Here is a 25701-nt window from a genome sequence, read left to right as displayed (position 1 = left end):
AGAAAAGATTTTTTTGTTTTTGTTTTGTTTTTGTGTTACAGCCCCGCTACGATTGAGCGCACTTGTGGCCAAGACAATAACAGCAACAGTTAAGTAGATTTTAGCCAAAATCTTTTGGTCATTTTTCGTGAGTTTTTAGTTTCTGTTCAAATTAATTTCTGCTTGCAATTGTGTTTAGTTAGTTTAATATAATTTAATTTAGATCAATTCATTTTAGTTTTAGTTTGTTAGTTTGCTAGTTTGTTAGTTCCTATTTGCATGTTCGGACGTAAATCTTTAAATCTGGAGTTAAACACTTTTGACCATGAAATTGAAAGAACGATGAGAGAGAATCTAAGACAGCCACCAAACTCACCCACAAATTCTCAAAGTTCCAAGTTTGATTTGGAAAAGTCTATTAAGATGGGAGAACGAAATCAACCTAGATCCCTTAGGGAGCTGTTCGTACCCAAGATTACCAACACACCGTCGTGTATAGTGTTGCCAGCTACTCGCTTTGAGCTGAAGCTGAGTAAAATAAGTCACCTTCCTGCGTTTAGAGGATTAGAGAATGAGGATCCATATGTTCATATGAGGATTTTTTTGGAAATCTGCGATATTGTTAATACACAAAATGCCCCAGTAGAAGCGGTGCGTCTTCGGTTATTCCCTCTGTCCCTACATGATAGGGCGAAATCCTAGCTACTCAACAATAGACTTGGATCTATCACCTCTTGGGATATGCTGCAAAGCAGGTTTTACCACAAGTTCTTCCCAATTTCCAAAATCAATGCCCTCCGTCTACAGATCACGAATTTTAGACAGAAAGAAGGGTAAAGATTCACCGATAGTTGGAAGAAGTTTAAAGAGCTTACTATAAAATGCCCACCCCACGGGTTTGAGAATGAGGTGCTTGTTCAAATTTTCTACAGGGGACTAACACCAAGTGAGTGAAACTCGCTTGAGACTATAAACGGTAGAGAATTCTTAAGTTTTACTGGGGATGAAGTGTATACAACTTTGGACGAAATGGCTGAACGAGCACAACAATGGGATTTTCTAGACAGTTGGGACAGACAACAACCCACTCCCAAGACAGGAGGCATCTATGAGGTGAGGAACGATGCCGAATTAAGAGAGAAATTCAAGGCTCTCAAGCTTCAGTTTGATACTATGGTCTTAAACAAATCAGTGAATGTAGCATATACTTACCAAGTTGATGCATGCGGGTTATGTGATAGTCAAACGCACTTCACTCAAAACTGCCCAACTTTGTCTACAGAGTACCAAACTGAGCAAGTCAATGCCTTCAATGAGTACATAAAACCCACAATTGGACCGTTTTCTGAAACTTACAATCCAGGGTGGTGAAATCACCCCAATTTCTCTTGGAAGCAAAATTAGCCATTGAACCAAGGAGGTACCTCCACTCAAACTCAGAATCAGTATCGGCCATCTCACCAAGTTCAACTGCCTGTTTATCAGTCCACCACTCAAGTGCCACAGCCTGCACCACAATCATCAATGGAAGACATGATGAAAACATTAATAGAAAAAGTCGACCAGTCCAACTCCCAAGTTATACAAGAGCTCAAGAATTCCAGCTTCCAAGCTATACAAGAGCTAAAAGGTTTCACCAATCAAGCCATACAGGAGCTGAAGAATTCCAACATGGCTAATAGCAGAGAGATACAAGAACTTAAGCATGCCATGATCAAGGTAGAAGGACAAGTTGGCCAGATAGCAAATCAAGTGAGGCAAAGAGAAAGAAGGAAGTTCCCTAGTCAACCTGTGCCTAACCCAAAAGGGCAATTTGTGATTGGAAGTTCCTCCGCCTCTACGCATGGTTAGGATCATGTACAAGCCATCACCACTTTGAGGTCAGGCAAACAAGTGGATAATCAAGTGGTCATGCCTGAAGAGGCCATTGAGGCTGCAGGAGAGAAGGAAAACCAGAACAAGCCTGTGGAAGACACAGGACTAGACATTACCATTCCGATTGCTGAGGGCCCTTCCAAAAAGTATATACCCAAAGCTCCGTATCTAGAAAGATTGATAGCGCCAAAGAAGAGCTCGAACTTCGATGATATTTTGGAAGTGTTCAAGCAAGTGCAGATAAACATTCAATTCCTAGATGCCATCCAGCAAGTGCCTTCTTATGCCAAATTTCTGAAGGATTTGGTCACTTTCAAGAGAAAGACGAACATCCCCAAGAAAGCTTTCCCGACTGAGTAGGTCAGCTCTATCTTGCAATACAAGATGCTTGTAAAGTATAAGGACCCTGGATGTCCTACCATTGCTTGCAAGATTGGTGACAATCGAGTTGAAAAAGCTCTGTTGGATTTGGGGACTAGTGTAAATCTACTGTCATATTCAGAATATGTTTAGCTGGGATTGGGAGAGTTGAAATCCACTTTAATTACACTTAAGTTGGCCGACAGATCTATGAAGGTTCCAAGGTGAATTATTGAAGACGTGCTGATCAAAGTTGATAAGTTCTACCACCCTGTGGACTTCATCGTCTTAGATACAGAGACGAAAAATGCAGAAATTCAAGTTCCAATCATATTCGAGTGTCCCTTTTTAGCTACGGCTAATGCCCTAATCAATTGTAGAACTGGAGTCTTGAAGATATCATTTGGAAACATGACAGTGGAGTTGGACATCTTTGATATTAGCAGGTAGCCATTTGAGTATGAGGAGGTCAGAAGCACATGCTTAATTGAGGAGATAGTAGAGAAAACTGTCAATGAACCAGATATTGAAGACCCTCTAGGAGAATGCCTGATTACACTGGGAAGTGACATGGAACTGGACAATCTATTGGAACAAGCTGACGCCTTGTTAGACTCAACTCCTAAGATAGAGACGGAGACTGCAGAAATTACTTTGACATCATCCCCTGATCCATCTTCATTAGCAACTGAGCCTGTCAAGTGGGAGTTGAAGCCTCTACCAAACACCCTAAAGTACAACTATCTGGATCCTATAGAATCTCTGCCACTGATCATTGCTGCCGACCTGGATAGTGATCAGGAACATAAGCTGCTAGAAGTTTTGAGAGAGTATAAAGAAGCAATCGGGTGGTCAATAGAAGATATCAAAGGAATCAGCCCTACAGTAGTGATGCATAAGATTCATCTGGAAGAAAATGTTAAAACTTCTCGCGAGCCACAGAGACAGTTGAATCTGGCCATGCAAGAGGTAGTTCGAGCGGAGGTAATTAAACTTCTGGATGCAGGAATCATATACCCAATCTCTGATAGCAAATGAGCGAGTCCCATTCATATGGTGCTAAAGAAGGTAGGGATTACAGTCATCAAGAACAAGGAAAATGAGTTGGTCCCCACTCGTGTGCAGTCAGGATGGAGAGTATGCATTGACTACAGGAAGTTAAATGTCGTGACAAGAAAAGACCATTTTCCTCTACCGTTCATCGATCAGATGTTGGAGAGATTGGCTGGCCATGAGTACTACTGTTTCCTTGATGGCTACTCCGGCTACAACCAAATTCCATTGGACCCCGAAGATCAAGAAAAGACTACTTTCACTTGTCCTTTCAGTACATTTGCCTATCGCCGTATGCCGTTTGGATTATGTAATGCACTCGCCATTTTTTAGCGGTGCATGATCAGCATCTTTTCAGATATGGTTGAACATCACCTGGAGATCTTCATGGATGACTTATCAGTCTTCGGTTCATCATTTGAGGAGTGTCTACATCATCTCACATTGGTGCTGGTATGGTGTAAGGAAAAGAATCTGGTTCCGAATTGGGAAAAATGCCACTTCATGGTAAAACAAGGAATTGTTTTGGGGCATGTAATTTCCCACAAAGGTATCAAGGTTGACAGAGCTAAGGTTGATCTAATCTCTAAACTTCTGCCCCAGCGGACAGTTAAGGAGATTTGGTCATTTCTGGGACATGCTGGGTTCTATAGAAGATTCATCAAGGACTTCAGTAAGATAGCAAGACCTCTATGTAATATACTGGCCAAAAATGTTCCTTTTGATTTCAATGACAAGTGCCAGACAGCCTTTGAGATTCTGAAAATGACCTTAACTTCTACACCAATCATTCAGCCACCTAATTGGGGGGTTCTGTTCGAGATAATGTGCGATGCCTCCGATTATGCTGTGGAAGCCGTTTTGGGTCAGCGAGTAGAGAAGATTCTGCATGTCATATACTATGCCAACAAGACTCTGAATGATGCACAACTCAACTACTCCACTACTGAAAAGGAGTTGTTAGCTGTAGTGTTTGCTCTGGATAAGTTTAGATCTTACTTGCTAGGGTCTAAAGTCTTAGTCTACTTGGATCATGCTGCGCTGAAATATCTATTGTCAAAGAAAGATGCTAAATCTCGTCTCATCCGGTGGATTCTGTTGCTACAAGAGTTTGATATTGAAATTCGGGACAAGAAAGGTTCTGAGAATGTGGTAGCTGACCATCTATCCAGGCTGGTTGTGGACTTCAATGAAAATGCAGTGCCGATTGCTGAGACATTCCCTAATGAACAACTTATGCACATCTCTCAAACTCTTGCACCATGGTTCGTAGACATAATGAACTACCTTGTTATTACCCAGATGCCATCACATTGGACCAGGCAAGACAGATCAAAATTCTTGGCTGGGGCGAAGTACTTCTTTTGGGATGATCCTTACCTGTTCAAATACTGCCCAGATCAGATTACAAGGAGATGCATTCCTGAAAATGACCAGCAAAATGTCCTATCTTTTTGCCATGATCATGCATGTGGAGGCCACTTCAGTTCTAAAAAAACCGCGACAAAGATTCTTCAAAGTGGATTCTATTTGACCTCTATTTTTCGTGATGCCCATGCCTACTGTTCATCCTGTGATAGATACCAAAAGTTGGGGCGCATTGGAAGAATGAATATGATGCCGCTAAACCCAATCTTTATTGTGGAGCTGTTTGATGTTCGGGGCATCGATTTCATGGGGCCCTTCCCTAATTCTTAAGGGTATCTTTTCATCCTTGTGGCAGTGGATTATGTTTCCAAGTGGGTGGAGGCCATTGCATGCAAGACTAATGATCACATAATCGTGTTGCAATTTTTGAAGGAAAATGTGTTCGCACGTTTTAGGACACCACATGCCATCATCAGTGATGGGGGGAAGCATTTTTGCAACCGATATTTTGAGCAACTCATGAAGAAGTATGGCATTACTCATAAAGTTGCAACTCCCTACCATCCTTAGGCAAGTGGGTAAGTTGAGATATCCAACAGAGAGATCAAGAGGATATTAGAAAAGACGGTGAACCCGACAAGGAAGGACTGGTCTCTTCGACTCAATGATGCTTTGTGGGCATACCGAACTGCATTCAAAACTCCAATTGGCATGTCTCCCTACTAACTCGTGTATGGCAAGGCTTGTCACCTTCCTGTGGAATTGGAGCACCGGGCTTATTGGGCTATAAAGCAACTAAATTTCAACCTCACCAAGGTTGGTGAGCAAAGGAAGCTACAGCTAGATGAAATAGAAGAATTGAGGAATGATGCCTACAACTGTGCGAAGCTATACAAAGATCAAATGAAGAAGATCCATGACCAAAACATTTTGAGAAGATCATTTGAAGTTGGTCAGAAAGTCCTCCTTTACAACTCACGTCTGCATTTGTTTCCTGGAAAGCTCAAATCTCGATGGACTAGACCATTCATAATGCGTGCAGTTTCTAATCATGGAGCCATCGAAATCGAGGATTCTAAGAATGGAAGTACTTTCAAGGTCAATGGTCAGCGGTTGAAGCCATTCTTGGAACTGGAAATTTTAGAGAGTGAGGAATTGCCCTTGGAAGATCCTACATCATCTACTTAATCATCAGCGGTGAAAAGTCTGGCTGAAGACTGTAAACTTAGCGCTTATGGGAGGCATCCCTTTTTCTTTGGTATTTTTAGTCATTTTTTGTGTTGTTTCGTTTATGTTCATTTTTGTTTTATTTTTGTGTTTTTAGCATGGGTGTTGTCACAAGTAAGTTTAGGGGTCGTCTCTTTGCTCACTCTGGTTCCTTATACCTCTTGGTATTGTATTTCTGCCTACATTGAGGACAATGTGTGATTCAAGTTTGGGGGTATGGAAAAACATTTTGTCTATTTATTTTTGTGCTTATTTGTTTTGTTTAATAAAATAAATAAATAAATAAAAATTTGTGCTATGTTGTTGTCAAGTTTGAGTTAAACTATGATTGTGGTTTGCATTTCATTGGATTGCTTAAAGGGTTGAACACATCATAATGTTATTAGGAGTCTGAGTCCTTTGACTTATTTTTGGGCAAAAGAAATTTCACTTGTTTTGAGATAAATTTTTATGAGTACATTAGCATGTTTTATGTGAGGTATGATGTTTCAGCTTAAGCTTATTCTCTTTGAAATTTATTGGATGACCTATTGATGAATAACCATTGGCTTGCAAGATATATATATTAAAAAAATAAAAAAATAAAAAGAAAAGAAAAAAGAAAAGAAAGATCATGTTGAGTTTTTCACTGAGTAATGGGACCTCCTCCCTCAATAAGCATGGAGTGTTCGCGTCAAAAGGTGTGAAGTTCAGTGTTGATTTATGATATGGCTAATATGAATTCGTAGCCTTTTTTACTTAAGTTAATAAGCCCTTAGGGATGTTTTACATCTAGTGCCCTAAAGTCACCTGGCTTGAGAGTCATTGGCCTAACACTTGTTACATGGGTCAATTAGAAAGCTTAAGGGAGTTAGACATTGCAGAGCTTGTAAAAAAAAAAAAAAAAAAAAAATCCATATCTTGCCTTGGTTGTTTCATTTGTTAAGGATTCTTACAAATTTTATGGAACTTGCTTTGAGTTTAAGCTGAAAGCTTCATGATTGTATGCTAATTACACTTTACACTTTCAGAACATATGAGGTATAAATTGACCATTTATGAGTGATTTGATTATGGATTTCCTTTTGACTGTGATGATGGTGTTTGTCTTTTTAAGCTTGCTCATAAATAAGAACCGTGGTTTGTGTGAAACTTCTTTCTTGTTAACAACATAGTGCTACAATGTTTGTGGGTATCATTCTTGTTAAGCCCTCACGAGACTTCACTCGTCCATTACGGATGCCTAGGGGTGTAAAAGGCTTGTTGCATATGCTAAATGCAATCGTTTCTCCCACGAAAGAGGATTTATGTTTTGTTTTGTTTTGTTTTCATTTTATTTTTCATTTTGTTTTGCTAAGGGATTAGCAAAAGTTAAGTTTGGGGGTGTTTGATGTGTGCCAAATATTGCATATTTGGACCCCCTTAATTTACTTGTGTTAATCCTTTAGTTGTGTTATTATCTAATGTTCTGTGTTAGTTTTGTGTTTTTAGTATTTTGTAGGTCGTTGAAGAAAAACTACTTTTTTCGGAAGAAAATATACTTTGAAAAGACCTAGATGATGCGGTTAAGTTTACCTAAATCCAAGAAATGGTTAAATCGGATTAAAGTTCATATTGGATAAAATTTCGGATTGGATTCAAATTCAGATTCTGCACACGTCTCAATATTTTAACCATAACTTTTCGCTTATATATCGGATTGAGGTGATTCAAGCGATACTGGAAAGCTATCTCAAAATACTACAATTCATTGTAAAATAGGATTTTCCTAATTCGGACGTTTACTATTCCAAAATCGTCCCGCAATAAAAGGGTACAAACTTTGATGAATTTTTTCCGATTTCAACTTGTAAAACCCTAAGTTTTATATCTATAAATAGGGAATTATCTGATTAGCTGAGGGGGCTACGAATTTCAAGATTGTAGTGGAGAAAGAAGAGAGTTTAAGGTTTTCCTAGCTTTTGGATCTCAACTTTGTGATTCTTATTTGTAAGTACTCAATTTTACATTATGAATTCAACCAATCTTGTTTTGTCTTTCAATAACATGAAAGGCTAAACCTTCAACTAAAGTTGAAGATGAAGCCTCACTTATGCTTAGCAACTTTGTTTGATGTATGTAATATTTCCTAATTTAATGGTTTAATTGCTTTATTGTTTTACTTCTAATCAATTGGATTGAATAATTCTTGGATATCTTTTGTGATTCAAAGATACACTTGATGAATAAGATTATTCAATACAATTGATTGCTTGGTTTTCTTTGTTAAAAATTGGATTTCCCCTGTGATTTATTCTCTGGATACAATTGATGTTTTGATAAAGATTGGATGTTTTCTTGTGATTTACGGATACAGTTAATGATTTGATCGAATATTCGATTTCTTTTGTGATTTGGGTTATGAATGGATACTTGGGATCTTTTAATTAATTCTTTGAAGCAATAGTAAAACAAACTTAAGATTTATATGTGAAAACTTTGGGGAATATTATAGATCATGAAATTATGTTGTTATGAATTTGTGAGTGCGGATTCCGAAATCATAGTGCTTCGTTACAAGATTTCAATCACTTTAAATTCTCCTCAAAAAATTTGGAACTAGATTAGGGTTTAATTAATTTAGATTTAAAATTGTTTTCAAGATTACAATTCTCTGTAGGTTCGGCCTCGCACTTGCAATCCATTAACTACAATTGATTCGTATACTTGCGAGTTAAATAAATTTGCACAACAACGAGGAAGGCTTACGCCCGACAACTGGAAGGCTCTCACGAGGTCTACATTGTCGGGAGGCCCATGAAGTAGTCCCAAAGAAGCGAGATGGTGATCGGATTTTCGGATGCGGACTATCTGGGTATCTCGCACATGCACACAAACGCTTTGGTTATCACCTTAACGGTGGCAAATCATAACGTCCATCGAATCCTAGTGGACAATGGAATCTCGGCAGACATCCTGTATTGGTCTGCATTCAAAAAGCTGAATTTGGGATAGGAAAAAATCGTCCCAACCAATTGCCCCTTGATGGGGTTCAAAGGGAACAAATATAGCCTGTCGTATCGATTGAGCTACCGGTCACAGCCGGGTCATATCTGAGGCAGGCGACTATAATGGTACGTTTCCTGTTAGTCGACTGACCTTCAACTTACAATGCCATTATCGGGAGGACAGCTCTCAATGAACTAAGAGCCATCACATCAACCCCACATCTCAAGGTGAAGTTCCCGACGGAACACGGGGTTAGGGAAATTAGGGGTGATCAACGGGCAGCCCAGCAATGTTACAACATTTTTATGAAGGAATGCCTAAAAATCCCAGCCCCAGGGAACGTCATTAAGGAGGAAAGATAGCAATTAAAGGGCTGTGAATCGGTCGAAGATCTTGAGGAATTCTCGATCGACGAACCTTACAGAATTGTCAAAATTAGGTCCCAACTAGACCCAATCACCCAATCACCAAGAAAGAGCTTAAGTCCTTACTTCACAGTAACTGTGATGTATTCGCCCAGAGTCACGACGACATGCCCGGAATAGCACCTTTGGTCATGGTACAGAAGCTAAACACCGACCCTAATTTCAGACCGGTACAATAGAAGAGAAGGGGATACTTGGCTGCAAAAAGTAGAGCGGCCGCTGAAGAAGTCAAGAAATTGCGGGAAGCCGGATTCATCAAGGAAATCCAGTACACCACTTGGTTGGCGAATGTGGTGCTAGTAAAGAAGTCGAATGGGAAATGGAGGATGTGTGTTGATTTCACAGATCTCAACAAAGCGTGTCCCAAAAACAACTATCCCTTGCCTCCAATCGACCAGCTTGTGGACTCAACTTCGGGACATGAGTTGCTAAGCTTTATGGATGCATTCTCTGGATACAACCAGATTTCCATGCATGAGTCCGACCAAGAAAAAACGGCTTTCATGACCGACATGGATTTGTATTGCTACCGAGTCATGCCGTTCGGACTGAAAAATGCGGGAGCTACATTCCAACGGTTGGTCAACAAAATGTTTTGAAAGCAAATTGGACAAAACATGGAGGTATATGTAGACAATATGCTGGTGAAAAGCATATGGGCGGTCAATCATGTTGCAGACCTAGCCGAGGCATTTGATACGCTAAGGCACTATGGGATGAAACTTAATCCCTCTAAGTGTGCATTCGGAGTAGCTTTGGGCAAGTTTCTCGGGTTCATCGTCCCTCGAAGAGTAATTGAAGCCAACCCCGAGAAAATTAAGGCAATTTTGGACATGCAAGCCCCTCAGAGCACAAAGCAGCTTCAACAACTGACAGGCAAAATAGTGGCACTGAATCGGTTCGTCTTTCACTCAACCGAAAAGTGTCTTCCCTTCTTCAAGATCCTGAAGAAAGCCTTCTCTTGGAGTCCAGAATGCAACAAAGCTTTCCAAGAATTGAAAGAATACCTAGTCAGCCTGCCGCTGTTGAGCAAACCAGTCGAAGGGGAAGCTTTATACTTGTATTTAGCGGTATCATTATCGGCCATAAGCTCAGCGTTAATCCGAGAAGAGCAAGGAGTGCAAAAGCCTGTCTACTTCGTCAGAAAAGCCCTGCATAGTGTCGAAGAACGATACAAGTGGATCGAGAAGTTAGCATTCGCTTTGGTCACATCCGCTCGGAGGTTGAGGCCATACTTTCAGGCGCACACAATTAAGGTATTGACCGAGTATCCCTTACGAAAAATCCTGCAAAAGCTAGATTTGTCAAGGAGATTAGTCAATTTGGCCATAGAACTTGGAGAATTCGACATAGAATTCTTTCTGAGAACATCCTTGAAAGGGCAAGCATTAGCTGATTTTTTGCTCGAATTTTATGACGCCTCCGAGGAGGAAGGAGCCAATCCGAGAGAGACATGGGTAGCATCTATGGATGGGTCCTCGACTCGGAAATGCAGCGGGATCGGAGTTGTACTCGAAGGACCCAACGATGAAAAATGTGAAGCAGCGGTACAACTGAAGTTTAGCACCTCCAACAACGAGGCTGAATATGAAGCCATGATCCTCAGTATGAACATGGCAAGATAAATGGGAGTCAAAGACTTGGAGGTCAGAAGCGGCTCCCAAGTAGTGTTTGGACACGTTCGGGACGAATATAAGGCTCGAGGAAGCAAAATGAAGAAATATTTGGCAAAGATGATGGAGATCATGGAATCTTTCGACAAGGTAATCTTTACAAAGGTTCCCAGAGAAGAAAACTCACAAGCAGACGCCCTAGCTCGTATGGGTTCCCCAGCCGAGGAAGAAATCATAACGGTTGGTCACCCAATCCAGGAACTAGCTAAACCTTCAATTAGCTAAACAAGCCAAGTGGCGTGCATTGAGGAAAAAGAGCAATGTCCAGATTGGGGCCACGACATCCTACAGTTCCTCAAGGAAGGCAAGCTGCCATCCGATAATAAACTAGCACGGAAGATCCGCATCCAAGCAGCACGATACACGCTAGTTGATGGCGTTCTGTATTGAAGGGGTTATACCCTCCCTCTAGTCAAATGCCTATCCAAAGATGAGGCTACGTACGTGCTTAGAGAAATTCATGAGGGGGTGTGCGACAGCCACTCGGGAGGGAGAATGCTAGCCCATAAAGCCATCCGAGCGGGGTATTATTGCCCAGGAATGAACTGAGACTCCCATGAAATGATAAGCATTGCGACAAATGCCAACGCTTTGATAGAATGCTTGCGAATCCACCTGAAGAATTAAGCCATGTTTCGGCCCCGTGGTCCTTCACACATGGGGGGTCAATTTAGAGGGCCCACTTCCAACGGGAAAAGGAGGATGTCGGTTTGTCGTGGTTGTTGTTGATTACTTCACCAAGTGGGCAGAGGCAGAAGTATTGGCTACTATAACCACTGGAAATATAAGAAACTTCCTCTGAAAAGCGATCATATGTCAGTACGGTATCCCGCATGCTTTTGTAACCGACAATGGAAAGCAATTAGATTGCAAACCTTTCAAAAGTTGGTGTGCCAAGCTCCATATCAGAAATTATTTCTCATCTCTCGGGCATCCTTAGGCCAACGGTCAGGTAGAAGCAACAAATAAGACTGATGAAAACTCTGAAGAAGAAACACGAGGACAAGAAAGGAGCACGGGTAGAGATTCTTCTAGAGGTGCTATGGTCATATAGAACAACCATCCGAACGCCAACTAGAGAAACTCCTTTCTCCTTGGCATTCGGAGCCGAAGCAGTCATCCCAGCGGAAATCTGCTCGATCTGTTTTAGAGTGAAGCATTACAACCCCGAGATAAACGAAGAAGGAATAAAGTTGAGCCTGGACTTGCTCCAGGAAAAAAAGGGATGATGCTCAGACAATGATGGCAGCCTATCAACAAAGGACAGCCAGATACTTCAACAAAAAGGTCAAGCCGTGACAGTTCAAGATTGGGGACTGGGTTCTCTGAAAGGTCAACATAGCCACCCGAGATCCAATAGTAGGAAAGCTCGGACCAACATGGGAGGGACCATACAAAGTCATTCGAAGCCATAGACAAGGAGCCTACTACCTACAGGATGCGGAAGGAAAGCCACTACCAAGACCCTGGAATGCCGAGCATCTAAAAAGATATTATCAGTAATTTTCCATTGCATTCATTTTTTGTAATTCTGGATTATTTATAAAAATCAATTTATGGCGACTTATTTGAGCATCAGAGAACCTTTGGTCAAAACGACCATTGGGCCCGATGATACATTCCCTGTCTTGCAGTCATCTCGGAAAAAGGGAAAGATCCCTTAACAAAAAATCTTCTCGCCTCGGAAAAAGGAAGAAAACCCTTAACGAAGAAAATCTCCCATCTTGGGAACTAGGGAGTAAACCCTCAGCAAAAAAAATCTCCCATCTCGGGAACTAGAGAGTAAACCTCCAGCAAAAAAAAATCTCCCACTTCGGGAACTAGGGAGTAAACCCTCAGCAAAAAAAATCTCCCATCTCGGGAACTAGGGAGTAAACCCTCAGCAAAAAAATCTCCCATCTTGGGAACTAGGAAGGAAACCCTCAACCAAAAAAATCTCCCACTGCTGGAACTAGGGAGTAAACCCTCAGCAAAAAAAATCTCCTACTTCGGGAACTAGGGAGTAAACCCTCAGCAAAAAAAATCCCCACTTTGGGAACCGGGGAGTAAACCCTTGACAAAACCCAACTTGGCCCTTAACTAGGAAGACCGAGGATTCATCAAAACATGAGATTTCCAAGCAAGGCATAACAAACAAACAAAGCTGAAAAGGCACAGCACAGCAAAGGAGTCAAAGGTAACCATTTCATTTAAGACTTTACATCACAAGAAGATTCAATTACAACAGATCAAGTTAGAGCAATTACATGAAATGTCCAGTAACAATAAACTCCTGGCCACCTGTTTATCTAACTACGCCAAAAATATCACATCTGGGCTCGATCTGGTACTCTACATCTAAAGTGACGTTGTACAAATCACATTTGAGCAATTGATAAGTGCTAGAATATTCATATTTTCATCCCTTAACTTGCATGTTTTAATCCTTTAGTTTTGATTAATTAGGCCATTTTACTTCCTTTTTGTATTTTCTTTGTTTTATAGGCTTTTGGAAGAAAATAAAGCGTTTCTGGAAAAATTCCAAGCTTAAAGGGCAAATTGGGAAGATCTAGAAGATATGATTAAGCTTAACCAATCATAGTTAAAGTTTAATCAAATAAAGGAAAGGATTAATTCGGAATTTCTCAATTTGAAGTCAAATCGGATTGGATGCAAAATTGGATTCTGAATACGCCTCGGTATTTTGGCCATAACTTTCATCTCAGATATCCGATTGAGGTGATTCAAGCGGCATTGGAAAGCTAACTTAAACTGCTACAATTCATTGTGAAATATAATTTTCCCAATTCGGAGCGCCGCAAGGCCAAAATCATGCCGCAAGATAGGACCGCAATTCTGGGCGAATCCTATTCCGATTTGGGCTTAGGTTTTCTTTAACCTAATTGGGCTTGGACTTAAATCTCCGAAATTCCTAGGATTACTAGGGCTTCTAGGACTCTCTTAAGCCCTATAAATAGACCTCTAAGCCTCACAATTGAGGGGGGATCAGACGAAGACGCGCCGGGGGCGCCGTTCTTGGTCGCTTTCCGTGTTTTCTGGGTTTTTGTAGCTTGGAACTTGAATTCTTTTGTAAGTTTTTAATTTTAATGAAGTAATTTAGTTTTTTTATGATTTATTTTGTCATGAGAGGCTAATTCTTCAACTAAGGTTGAAGATGAAGCCTCACCATTGATTAGTTTTATATTTTTATGTTTCGTTCGTACAAATCCGTCGTTTAATGTAATGTATGTTCGTTTCAGTTCAATTGTGTGACAAAAATTGTGATTGATTGTTGTTTATAAATCGTGAAAATGTTGGATATTCGTTGTGTTTCATCCAACGGATACATCGAATGATTTGATTGAGACTTATATCCATTGTGATTTACGGATACAATGGATGATTTGATCTCAATTGGATATTCGTTGTGATTTGTAATAGAGATGGATTCATCGAATGATTCAATTGGTTTATAAAAAAACAATAGAACATATATAGGGTTTAATTGTTTGTCGGATGCATGAATGAAAACATAAGAATGTATGCTTTGATTTGGTGAGGTGAATTCTAAAACCTTAGTCGTTTATCTTTTGATTATTTTTATTTTATTTAGTTTATGTTAGTTTATTTTCAAAATCAAAATCATTCGGAACTAGGTTAAGATATAATTGATTTAGATAGAAATTAAATTTCACAAACACAATTCCCTGTGGATCGACCTCGCACTTGCACACACACTATATTGCACACGACTCGTGCGCTTGCGAGTACAATTAAATTTGTACATCAAATTTTAACATGAGATTTCCAAGCAAGGCATAACAAACAAACAAAGCTGAAAAGGCACAGCACAGCAAAGGAGTCAAAGGTAACCATTTCATTTAAGACTTTACATCACAAGAAGATTCAATTACAACAGATCAAGTTAGAGCAATTACATGAAATGTCCAGTAACAATAAACTCCTGGCCACCTGTTTATCTAACTACGCCAAAAATATCACATCTGGGCTCGATCTGGTACTCTACATCTAAAGTGACGTTGTACAAATCACATTTGAGCAATCACCCAGTAATATGATGAACAAGAAAATTAAAGCCCTGGAAGGGTCATTGCCGTTTATATCGAAGGCTAGCGATGGTGACCTTCACTGGGTAAGCCATCTTTCTCAAGAGCCATAGCCTTCCAGAGCTGGTATTTCCTGCGAAGTCTCCGGCACTTCTCTTCCTCCAAAAATAGCCAGGTGGCAGAATAAAACTCAGAGGCTTTCTTCCGTCTTTTCTCGTGAATACTTGTTGTGCAAATTATCTACCTAACTTAATAGGTGAATAATTGTACGTTTTTCCTGCAAGTGCCCAAGGTCAACATAGTAGTATATGGTGCAAGTACAGGATCATTCCCACGAGGATTGCTGAATTTATGTTTTAAAAATAAATTCCTTAAGTAAAAACAAAGATTGATTGTTAAAGTGATGATAATAAAAGGTAGGGTTTTGATATCCACCATTAATTATATCTAGCTAATATAACAATATGCCAATGCTTTGATCATGTTATGCATAATTAATGTTTGCCAACCTAAAGGAATGGGTGTCTACTCCTTAAACTATTGATTTCCCTAAGCAACGAATTAGGCATGGGTGTCTACTCTAATTCTTTTATTTCTTAAAGGATTTAGTATGGGTGTCTACTAAGTTGTTCTTTAAGAAAGCATGAATCTGTGAAAATCGACAAACACATGAGGCCTAGGGCATGAGTGTCTACTCCCGGTTCCCCATGTTGATAAACCCAAGAACTAGGTGTGAGTTTCTTTTGTTACTTATATTAAACCCAGGACTCGATCATCCAAATTGATTTAATTAACTAGTCCATACCACATGCATATGTTGATCAGGCACACACATATGAGGAATTCATGAAAGCAGGAATTAACCAAGTTAAATAGCATAACATAACCATCACAAAGGCGCCAATATTGAAATATTAACTAAACATAACTAGGGCTTCAATCTAGCCCTACTAAATAAATTAGCTACACATAGAGTTGATGTTAAACATCTTCATAAAATAAAAGAAAAGAAAGGAAAGAAAACTCGAGACTTGACTTGAGAGCTCCTATTCTTCTCCCTTCTCCCCAAGCCTTCTATTCTAAAGGCTTAGGAGTCTATTTATAAGCTTTAGAAGTCCTTGGAAAAGTAGTAACCCTAGGGATTTCGTAGGGTTTCAATCCTATTACAATTTGGAGTTTGAAAAACCCTAATATGGAAATAGGGACGTTATAGCCGCCACTTGGGATGCCTCCTGCGCACGGGTGAGCTCGATCGCAGCTCGTGTGCGCTCGATTGCAGGTCTGCGATCGATCCTTCTTTTGGCCTGTGCTCAATCGCTCCTGGCCTGGCTCGTGCAGCATCTTCTCTGGTATTGCGCTCGATCGCAGTACCAGGGAGCTCCAATTTTTCCATCTTCTCTTTTTGAGCCTAAATCACCCAGTTTTGCTTCACTTTCTTCCAAAAGCCTGTAAAAATATCAAAAACACAAAAAGGAATTAAAATGGCCTAATTAACTACAACCAAAGGATTAAAACATGTAAGATAAGGGCTAAAAATATGAATATTTTAGCACTTATCAATACTGACGAGATAAGGCTTGAGATCCGCAATCTGCCAATCTCGTGACTCCAGCTGCGGGTCTTTCCAGGCTATCTGATAATCCTTCACTTTAATGTCAGCCATCAACTTCGCCAACTGGTTGGAACGATCCACCAAGCGCTGCTCCGGTGCCTCCAACAGCAAGCGTAATTCGGTAATTTCTGTCTCGAAATCGCCGGGGGCACAAGAATGAGGCCGTTTAGTCAACGGATGGGATGAAGATGCCACACCCCCTGGAAACAAAGAGGAAGCGGAAGGAGTCGATGACTCTGTCTCCGCCAAACTCCCAGACAAGTAAACAAAAGCCATGAGGAAAGAAATTGAAGAGAAAGAAGGACAGTCAGTTGAATGAAGATTCTTTCAACCCTAAGAGGTATTTATAGTACGTAAACACTTGGAAAACGAAAGGTCACCTTTAAATGCGAAGAGACATCCCACGCAGAATCGCCTAGGAAACTCAAACGGTGACGCACCACGTGTCCCACCATCAGAGGCCGTGCCTATAATAATGATGAACTCCAAAACCTGAAACGACAGATACCAAAAGGCTAGCGGAGTATTTAATGACCGAGAATTACAATACATTCCAACCCTCGGCCATGGGGGTAGGACACCCGACCACAAAATACAACAAGACATTGGAAGATCAAAGACAATTCAGATATGCATTCAAAGCATCCAAAAAATACTGAGAAGACCAACAGCAGTTCAAATAAGTAGGAACAAAAATCCTTATACAAAACAAAACAGAATGTATAAGTATGGGATTCATTGGTATCGTCATCTATGAGAATCTCGGGACCAAAAGGCTCGGGGGGTAAATTCGCTTCTGGGCGGAACCCATGCACATTAACTTTCGGGGCATCAGGAATCAACTCCCGGCCTACGTCGACCATTTCATCAACAACAGCAGCTGGCACCTCTAAGAAATTCGACTCCACTGTGGCAGGGTTGATGCCAAATGATCTCTACGGACGGTGAGGTACCTATGATTCTCAAAACCCCAATGAAATTCGCGGGCCCACAACAGGTCCCGGAGCCAAGGAACAAATGACAGCTCTGCAAGATAACGAACCGCTTTAGCTTTCCAATAGCGGTACCCTTGGCGAAATCGATCGCACCTGGATCGGGATGCCTCCAAATCACTTACAAGCTTCTCACGGGCATCTTCCGACTAAGATATTTGAGCCTCAAGTGTTTCAGAAAGTTTTTGAAAGCCCTCATCAGAAACCCGAACCTCAGAAAGCTCCTCAGCGATCTTCACATTTTCTACAACCAATCGGGCAGCAGTAGACTCCGCCTCTGTAACCCGATTCACCAACTCCTGGCTGTCCCACTCGGCAACGTCGAGACGTGTTTGAGGATGAGCATTAGCCAACTTTGATTCACTAAGCCCTTGTTGGGTTGCTAAAAGCTCGTCCTCCTTCCTTGCCAATAGACGACGGAGATTCTCCACCTCGGAACTAGCGTCTTGAGAGCTAGAGGCCCTTTGCTTCTGGGTCAGCTTCTGAACTAAGCCCTGCAGCTCAACTCTCTCATCAGCATACTCCCACTGACCCTCCTGAAACTCCTTATACCAACTCACGATAAGAGTAGAGCTCTACAGAAAGAAAAGCCGAGTCAGAAATAGTAAAGGCATTAAAAAAAAACTTACCGTCTAGTGACAATGGACGAGTTTGTCCACTAACATCTCTGGAGTAAGCCAACCTTCTCCTCGGGTATAGTCCATTGGAAGTAGCCTGGTAACTGTTGACAAAGGGTTTCCCCCCAAACCCGAGTCCAAAGATCTGATAATAAGGGAACTCCTCCCTGAATGCCCCCTAATTGGCTGTCCATGATACACAGGAAGCTGACCGGAGGACCCCACTGGCGGGTCCATTGGCCTATCCTCGGAAGGAGACGTGGTTCGGGTCTCACGACGAGTGGCCACTGGCTCCTCCGGTTCTCGAGGTTGTGCTTCCAAGGGTACTGTGTGGAGGGGAGTAACCTCCATTGCAGAAATAGGCTCTGAAGCATCACTCGAACCACTAGGAGGGTTGAAAGTTATCGGCACAAAATTAGACCGAATGGAAGACAATACATCTAGGAGGTCCTGCGACTTGTCCGTACGTCCTTTCTTCGAAAGCGGTTCCAGGAGTGCCTTTCCTCTATCAACCTTCCTCTTCAATACCAGCGGGTCCGTCGCAAACCCGGGAGCCGACAAAACCTGGTCCCGACCATAGGAACCTGATGGCTTGGAGGTTGGACGCGAATCCTTTGAAGCAGATGTCACAGTTGCAGACGGCTTCCCCGAAGAGGAGACTTTCTTGTGCGCTTGACACTTCTTGCTCGTGGCCCAAGCAGGCGACTGCAAAACCGCCATGTCACCAGCTGAATTGGATCTCTTAGGGTTCCCCTGGCAATCCCATACAACTTTATCCACTGGAATCTGGTATCCCAAGCACTCCCGAAGAGCGGAATCATTAACGATGCTACCAAAAAGCATCCGATCTGCATTCTCGGGGAGCTGAGAATACTCCAAGATGTAGTTAACCCGGCCTTGCTGCTCCAGGCTCAGTGCAGGACATTCCTTCCTTGCAGTAGAAAGGGAAGTAAGAACTTATAAGGCAGGATAAAGGAGAAAAAAGGAAGAACTAAAAACAGTTACAACTTTCTTGGGAGACTCCCCATTCCTAGGGAACAGAATTTTGAACGGGTAAAGCCTCGGACGTCGACACCTGCCAAGTCCAGGATATGTAAAAGAACTGCTCCACCCACTACTTGTTGTTAGAGAAGGTTTTCCCGAGTTCGATAAATTAGTTCTTCTCGTGAACCATGAAGATGACAATCTCGAAAGTGGGGTAAAAATGAGGCCAAATATATTAAAAAATTTGAGGATCGATAGTCTTTCCCGGGAACACAGTAGGCCACAACATGAGGGTGGCCATGAAATAATGCCAGCCGTTTGGCATAAGTTGTACAGGGGCTACCCCCAAAAAAGACAACATTTCTCTCACTATGGGAGAGAAGGGCAGACGAACTCCCGCCATGAACATGCATTCATGAATGCAGATTTCCCTAGGACCACCGACCATTCTAGTGGAGTCATTTGGAAAATGCAGCGAAACCGATGAGGGTATGTCATAGTTGTGACGGAGCACCCTCTCATCCTCCACTAAGAGGTAAGATCTTTGTCGTTGCGCAAAGTCTAGGCGCAAGGATGAAGGATATCCTTTGCCAATTTGACGCACTTTGGCCGAAGAGCCACCTGAGCGGTGAATCAAAGGAATCTTCGATGATTGCTCATCAGCGATTACGTCAACCTGAATTGGAAGCTTCTGAGAAGACATGACCACTGGGAAAATCAAATACTCTAAGATTTGAGAAATGGATGAAAATCTAGAAGGCTTGAATGACGAAGATCGGTGGCAAAATCTTTATAAGGGAAGAAAACTCGGACAAGGCGCAAGGCATTTAACGCAAGAACATCATGAGCCTACTGTCACGCCTGAACCGAAGAGACTCAAGCCAACTTTCCCTTCAAAAAACGCAACCATAGGCACCGATTCACACATTGGAATTCGTTTCTTTAGTTTTTGAATCACGCCCAGTAGAACATGTGGCCAAGCGACGATGCATTTACGTGGATAAGGACAAAAGATTTGAAAACTGTAAGATTGCAACAAATCTCCGAATATCCGAGATGTGCGAATGTCAGGTTCCATAAATGGTTAAGACGCCAAGAAAAACAGCTATAGGGAACCGAGCGTGGAAAGACACTTGAACAGTCCACCCTCAAAAAAGAACACCACCAAAAGATTAAGAGTTTGAATTCTCTCCTCCTGAAGTCTCAGCATAAGGAATTTGGGGGGTAACTATTACACATAAACCTAGCGCTCGAAGCCCACAGGTCAAGGGCCTATGAGCCCAAGGGAGCCCTGTACATCCCATTGGGCTCACCAAAGGCGCCCGATGCAAAGCAAGGAATACGGCGTCGTCCCATACGCTCTTGGATAACCAAAATCCAAGCATGGGATCATTGTGAACCTTCCGCACTTAACATCCGGATACACAGGTAGCCCATGCCTAGCAGGATCGTCGAGACGGTTACGATCTTATTCTTAAAACCGCCACGCAGGTACAGGCAATCCTCAAATCAATGCACGTAATGGCTTCCTACCAATCATAAAGAGAAGGAACACAAGCATTAACCTTTCTTGCTGTTATGACCAGATCCCGGATCTTTCGCCTGGCCCTCATAACCACCTCCGCATGCTCAACTATAAAAGGCCTCAGTCCGAAGGTACGAGGGACCACAAATTTGCATGCTAAACTAATACACAAATTGACTTAAGCATCAGAGGAGGAACCGCTGGCCAACACCCGACGTATCCTCTTAACGTGTGCTTTACTTTTGCAGATTTACTAAAAGAGTCACAGAAAGGCGAACCATGATAGGAGTAGCTTGAAGACTTGGGCCCCCGTTGATTCACTGTGCCGAAAACTGCTTCAACAGTTCCTACTTGTATTTAAAGGTGATGTCTAACATTTTTTTTATGTATTTATTTTTTACCTATCTGTAAGAAAACGTCAAAACCTTTCTAGGTTCTAAGCTATGAATAAACTTACAATATAAACAAAAATAATTCTAAAACAAGAATAAAGAAACATAAAATGAATATGCAATAATAAAAAACAAACATTATTAATAGAAGAACGACACTTTAAAGTATGCTACGCATAAGAAATAAAAACATTTAAATAGTTTATAACAAAACAACATAAAATAAAAATTAGAAAAAGAAGAAGAAAAGAACAACATCAACCACTCATGAGTATATTAGCAATAATACAATCACATTCAATATGCTTATAATTTTCATTGGATGTCTCTGATTGTTGTATGCTTGACTTTTCTTGTGCCTCATCATCCTCGATGCTTTTAGTAGGTATTAAATCATAATTAAAAGAACAATTAGGATCGTGCTCTACCTTTAATTGCCAAATAATCAAAATAACAAACTACACAATTATCAAATTAAAACAAGCACAACAAAATATAAGCAACATCACAAACACAACATAAGATTTGTTTACGAAGTGGAAAATCCTTTGAGCACCTCAAAGGTAAAAACTAATTGGGGGTAGCTAAACTCGAGAAATCACTAAATGAAGATTCAGAGTTACAGATTAGACGATACTCACAACCTTGAGGACCTCTAGACTTTCGTAAGAATAACAAGCTTCCCAGCCTGTCTCCATCTTGACCATCTTCACGAAGTGCATTTCCTCACCGTCCCTTCAGTAGACTTCCTTTTCCAAGCTCACCAAAACCCACAAACTTCTTGTGATCAAACAAATCAAGGCAACATGCCAACAATCAAGAGCATCCAATGCTATATCACGTCCTCTCTTGAATCAATCTCCGGAGACCTAACGCTTGTGGAGAAAAATTGATACTTCTATCAAAGAGAAAAATGTTTCCCCAAGTTTGCGAAAAAACAAAGTAGCAAAATCCTTAAATATAAAGACATTTCCGTCATCACGTCTTAACGGGACACTTTCTCGTTATGACGTGAAGGCCAGATTCGAAGATCTGAAACAACCCACGTCTTAACAAGAAAGCAATCCCGTCCTAATGTGAAGAATAAATGTCTCATCTTCGTCACTTGTCTCGTCTTAACACAGCCTGTCACAAGAAAACATTAGCTTCAACTATGGTCTCGTTATATGTCCCGTTCTGACGAAGTTCTTGATGAGAAAACAATAGCTTCAGTTATGGTCTCGTTACATGTCTTGTTCTGACGAGGTTCCTGATAAGAAAACAGTTGCTCTCAGCTTCACTCCCATCACATCCTCATTCTGACACCACTCCTGACAAGAAAATAGTAACTCCCCATTACATGTTCCGTCTTGACGCAACTCCTGACAAGAAAACAATAACTCCCCATCACATGTCTTGTCCTGACGGCACTCCTGACGGGAAACGAGTGACTTCTTCAAACAGCCTCTTAGAGCCTAAAATCTATTTCCCATAGTTTTAAACACACAAAGAAGGACAACAACAATAAAGACATTACAAGACAAGTCATTGAATTAGGCCAACTTAAAACCTAACAATCTCCCCTTCTAGCCATTCAACGACAAAACCTTAAACAATCTTTAAAACTTTACGCAACCAACAAGGACACAAAACCACTAAACACAAGAAGAACCAAGAGCAACCCTTCCAAACCAAAGTGCTAGGTCATGGGGCACTTCACCAAAAACCATTGCACTCATCCAAAAACAATCAAACACAATACAAATTCCTAGTTCTAAAACGTGTCACACAAATCACATTACTGCACCAAATTCAAAAAACAATTAAAAACAGAGAACCAGAGAACCAAACATTCAGAGATTTTAACAATAAGGTTAAACCAAATATAAACAAATATAAACACCACATTGTCTCAAAATAACATGTCATAAAAACATCAACCAAATTAAAACCATATTGTTTGTCAAGTTTAACCCAAATTTCTCTCCCATTTTTGTCATAAATGGACAAAGGGAATGCCAATCCAAGAATGCACCATTCATCTTCACCCGAGGAGGGACTGCAGTGCATCCTCAACTCTGGAGAATTGTAATTTCATCTCATCAACTCTCTGTTTGATCTCAGCCACTTGGGTGCTCATAAAGACTTTGTGTTCTTCAAGGAGCTTTTCCAACTCAAAGAGTGTTCTAGAGCCACTTGAGGTAGACGCGGAAGATGGGGAAGGGTTTCTCCTTTTCTCAAATTTGGTATAGACAAGTAGTCAAAGGCAGAAGGCTGACTTGCAACAACCTCATTTTGTCATCGAGGCATAGAGAAATGAGATAGCACTTTACAAGACCTAGATTCAACACCTTTGCATTATGAACAGATGCAATGTCATCAATAATCACAGAAGCAAGGTCAACTTTGTGATTTTTGAACAAGGCATATAAAACGTGTGCACAATCAAGTGAGAGTGTAGAACTTTGAATGAGAGGCATCAGATTACTCATGATCATGAGAGCTAGCATTCTCTCAGGAAGCTTGATAGATTTGACAGGAAAGGCTTTCATCAAGCTAGTCCAAGGTACAAGCCCAAATATCTCACCCATTTCCTCATAGGAAGGAGCATCCTCAAGAGTATATGGCAAACTAACTGTTGGAAACATGAGGAATCTTCAAGATTTTAGCCAAAGTTTTTGGATCAATTTTAATATCTTTCCTTTAAAAAAAGTGAAGAGGGTTGAAGAGGAAGCACAATGTTTTCGAACACTGGAGTAAAATTCCCGAACCATCTTAGGAAACATAGCTGGTTGAGGCACAATGAACGGAAGCCATTTTTTGCTTTCAAAAACACGAGGAATGAAGCTGAATTCCTCTGAAGCAAAATCTGCTATGGTAATGGGACGCTCTACAATAACCTTGTGTCCTGAGAACTTCTTTGAAAGAAAACGAACTTGGTCAGAACTTGTCTGAAATCTCCAAGAAAACTTTTATGGTTGTATTTAAAACACTTTGAAATCAACAAAACGTTATGAATTATTAAAATAAAACAAAAGTTTTTAATAAATTCTCTTTTTAGGGTTTTGAAGTTTTGAGGTATCACACAGTCACCTGAGTAGGGTTCTTAATTTTGGGAATAATGGTTATATTTGTTACATTAATCTGCTCATCCAACTGCCCAAAATTTAGAAAGCAAACGACAACATTGCATACCTCCTCACTAATTGTTGACCAATTTCGTTGATAAAATCCCATCGAAAACCCATCTGGTCCTGGCACTTTTAGAGGTTGCATCTTACTTAAAGCCCTACGAATCTCCTCAATAGTAAATTCAAACAAAATTTGTAAATTCATCTTTGGAGTAACTTTTTTTTTTTTTTTTTTTTTTTTTTTTTTCAATAGCATAGCTACAATCACCAATATTTACTAGCTGAGCGGTAGTAAATAATTGCTTATAATATTGGACAAAAGCATTGGCAATCTCCTCATTTTTATTACACAATCTACCATATTCATTTTGAAAATTTGAAATCGGGTTAACTTCTCTTCGTTGACTCGTGCAAACATGAAAGTACTTCGTATTGTGATCTCGATATTTAATCAAATTTTCCTTTGCTCACTGCTTCCATTTTAAATCCTCTTTCTCCATCAACACATGTAGCTCATCTTGGAGATATAGCCATATCAGTTTGATCCTCATTTGGTTGCACCATAGATAGCTTCTTTTCTTTCTTTTTTTTTAATGAGCCCCTCCGTCAAATGTGATGTATTTTTCACTTATGCTGATATTTTTGACATTTTTGGAGCTTTCCTTGTACAACACCTCGCACGTGAATCTATGATGTACATTCCCACCATGCAAATTTAACAACCTCTTTGTAGCCAGAATCCATAGCCCAACTAGCCTCAAACCGAAACTTCTTATATTTCCTCCAGCTATTATTATTTGATTTACAAAAGGAAATAAAAATAGGATTATGATCAGAACTCTTACTTGCCAACACCAATGCCTCAACTACACCATAGAATTCACACCACTCCTTATTACAACAGCTCAATCCAAAGGGTCCCTCGTGAACCCATTGTCGGTACACCCATTATGCCATGTAAATTTAGGCCCACAAAAACCCAGGTCATATGATTGGCTATCATCCAAAGCATTTTTAAAATCCTCCATCTGACAGTTGGGCCTCATGGCTGATCATTTTTTTTTTGATAAATTAATAATTTCATTAAAATCACTAGCACACAACCATGGAAGCGGGTTGAAGTCAGAAAGACAACGCTACAAAGCCCATGCTTCTTTTCTTCTATTTACCTTAGGATGCCCAAAAAACCTCATAAATTTCCAATCCAACCAGTCACTCTCCATCTAAATTATAGCATTAATGTGTTGCATACTATAATTATGAATAGTGACATGGGCCTTTTCCTTCCAAAGTGCACTAAACCACCACTATTGCCCACACTATTAGCCATAAACATCCTAATTTATTCCTCAAAAAACAAATTTTTTATTCAATAGTTTAGGGCTCGTTTGGGTGTGCAATTTTTTTTATTTAACTCAACTAAACTCAAAATTGCGAATATCGATGAGAAAAAAGAGTTGATATTTTGTATGGGTTGTTTGAAGAATATAAAATAT

The 25701-nt window shown here is 40.6% G+C and overlaps 1 non-coding gene across 1 annotated transcript; it reads right to left on the bottom strand.

Moving 5' to 3' along the window:
* Positions 1–771: 771 nt before the first annotated feature.
* Positions 772–878, bottom strand: LOC132191203 (small nucleolar RNA R71). The gene has a single exon (XR_009441231.2). It is a non-coding gene; the product is annotated as a small nucleolar RNA R71 (small nucleolar RNA).
* Between the last annotated feature and the right edge of the window lie 24823 nt (positions 879–25701).

The sequence above is a fragment of the Corylus avellana genome, chromosome 9, assembly GCF_965113065.1.
Source record: "Corylus avellana chromosome 9, dhCorAvel1.hap1.2, whole genome shotgun sequence".
In the NCBI taxonomy this organism is placed as follows: domain Eukaryota; kingdom Viridiplantae; phylum Streptophyta; class Magnoliopsida; order Fagales; family Betulaceae; genus Corylus; species Corylus avellana.
The sequence above is the reverse complement of the archived record's forward strand: the minus strand, read 5'-3'. Positions and strand labels throughout refer to the sequence as shown.